We start from the raw sequence: 2,961 nt of genomic DNA, 5'->3' as shown, positions 1-2,961 counted from the left end.
TCTGTTCTCACCTCATCAGCCCTCCGGCCTTCTTATACCCCCAGAGCCCACAGAGACGTGCGTGACTTTCATCACCCCTGCAAAGAGCGCGACGTGTATTACACCCCCACCGCGACTCGCAGATTTGATTGAGAGATAATGATGGCTCGAACGCTTAAGATGCAATAAACTCCGACCATTCAGCTAGTTTTTGATGGATGCCTCTAATTGACGTACTTGAATAAAAAGCAATTGTTTCAAATCCCCTTTACCTCTGATAAACAGTGAGAAAATAACAATATACTGTAAAATGATTTGTTGTACTCCCTTTCAGTTTTCTACCTGCAGGATATTGCAACTTGGAAATTCGACATCGGAATTAAAGGATGATTTGATCCAACACCTGTTTTATTTGCAATATTTCCTGCCAAAACATCACGAGTCTTTAAAGAAGTGTACGACTAATATAAGATGTTCTCACAATCCATTGATCAACGCTTATTGGGCTGCGAGTCAGGCTTGGGACTTGAACCTGTCTTCTGTTTTTTTCATCTACCTCCTCTTAAATCCACTTAAAGCTGATTGCTGTCATCAGAGCTGAATGAGATTATTGATCAAATGGTATGTATATGAGTATACTCTTTAAAATGGCCGATTAATGGACTTTCAGGATTGGTGATTAGCTATAAGTCTGAGTGGCTGCTAACTACCCCGTTCAAATACGACATGAATGAATGAAACGCAAAAGACAAAGCGTTTAGCCATCCATCCATTCCCGAATTGTATCGAAAATAACTTGTTACATAGATTTACGAATATTTGACAAATAACAGATAGTTACCGATGATAAAGGCAAGGACATAACGTAAATATATCCATTGAAAAATCAAATGATCCAGCCTTTGGAGTTTTTTTTTTTTGTTTTTTCTGTCCACCCTGGCCATCGGACCTTACTCTTATTCTATGTTAATTAATGTTGACTTAATTAATGTTTATTTTTTATTGTGTATTCTATTTTTCTATTCATTTTGTAAAGCACTTTGAGCTACATTTTTTTGTATGAATATGTGCTATATAAATAAATGTTGATTGATTGATTGATTGAAATGAGTGGAGTTTTAATGCTGCGCTTTACCCTGATAAACTTAATACATCGAAGATCAGAGATATTTGTTAACTTGTATAGCGCCTTGACAAATTCCTATATAACCTGGGCTAGTATGTACATCTTAAAACGTGTACTTCAGCTCCTTTCGATTTTCTCGGCGAGGAAATAATCTTTACCTTTTGTCGTCTTCATATTTTATTTTCCCTTCCGTTTTACACTAACTTCATAAGGTGGCTTAAACTAAACAATATTTTGTAAACCACTTCCTTTTTTGTAATTAGCAAAGTCTTCAAAAAGTTCAAATATAAAAAATAATCACATGGTTATTTAAGTATAGAACTCTTTTTAAATAACACTTTGGCTGACCCGATGGTCTCTGGGGTTAATAGGGGGCTGTCAGTCCTTCACCTTAATTCTCCTATCTACCTCAGGATTGTGTGTTGACAAATAAGCCACTCGACGGGGGTCGTTCCTTCGCAGGACACACACGGGCTCAATCTACACTCTTACAAATAAAGGAGAGAATAGGGAAACCAAAAGAACGATCCACTTGAACATTTCATAAAGATCCTTTATAGACGGTTCCATGATTTGTGAAATACCAGTGGGCTCCTGGATTTTAAAGGACTCCCCCTGAATGCAGTAACACAAGCTAACTTTAGGTTTTCTTGATCTGACAGCATCTTGTTAGATGGCCCACTACACAGTTAAGATTTCTGTTTTGTCCAAATATCGGGAACCTTTTCATAATCCAAAGAACCAATTTCATAAGAAGAGAATCCTTATAGAATGAAATGGTTCCATGACGAACCACACAAGCCAGTAAACTGCCATTTTAGTACCAATATTTTTTTAAGATTGATAGTTACCAGTTAAACTAAATTCACGTCTTTCGACGACACGAGGGTCCCCAGGCTTTAAACCCAGGAGACTGGAGCTGAGTGGCAGCAGCTGGCTACCAAGAAACCTAATCCTCAGAGTTTAAGGAACGCCGTATTTGCTAATGGACTTTCCATTTTATATGACCTTTGATTTTCTATTCATCTTAAAAGTGTTTTACAGCTACACTTCCATATATCCGTTCATTATTTGGACCCGCTTAGACCATTAGGGTGGTGACGAACTACAGACTGTCCCGAGGCTGGAAACAACCCTGGTCGATGGGATAAAAAGAGACAAACAGATCCAAAGGAGACAAAGCAAATGTCCAAATTTAAACCGTCTTTTTAAAATAAGTAAGCTTTATTGAAGCTTAAAACTTCAGTATCCTCACTGACTGCATATTGGGTTCTACCTGTACTCTTAAATGAAACGTTCTGGGCTGTGCAGTTCCTTGTGGAATTGGTAAATTAGCATTTAGGTGTTTTTTTTTTTAAATAAGCTATTTGGCAGCGTAAGGGTCACGCGGCTTCATTGTCTGCATAGAGATGCACGCTCAGCCTACACTTTCTTAAAAAGACTGACTCTCAAATGGCTCTTTACCGAGTTGTGTGGTTCCTCTGAACCATTGCTTGACAAAGATCCATTTCATGCTGCAGATGGAATTCGATTGTTCTTTTAGGATTCCTAAGTTGGTGGACAAAACAGAAATTTTTCATAGATCAAGAAAACCTGAAATTAGCCTGTTATTGTAAGCAGCAAGAGCGCTTTTAAGATCTGAAACCTACAGGGGTTTTAAAAATTAGTTATCATCTATTCGTGCTTGTTTGTGGTGTATGTTACAATGCTAGAACTTTCTTGTGGGGCGGCACGGTGGCGCAGTGGCGCAGTGGTAGCGCTGCTGCCTCGCAGTTAGGAGTCCTCCCTGCGTGGAGTTTGCATGTTCTCCCCGTGTCTGCGTGGGTTTCCTCCGGGTGCTCCGGTTTCCTCCCACA

The sequence above is a fragment of the Polypterus senegalus genome, chromosome 11 (assembly GCF_016835505.1).
Source record: "Polypterus senegalus isolate Bchr_013 chromosome 11, ASM1683550v1, whole genome shotgun sequence".
Classification (NCBI taxonomy): domain Eukaryota; kingdom Metazoa; phylum Chordata; class Cladistia; order Polypteriformes; family Polypteridae; genus Polypterus; species Polypterus senegalus.
This window is presented reverse-complemented; position numbering follows the sequence as displayed.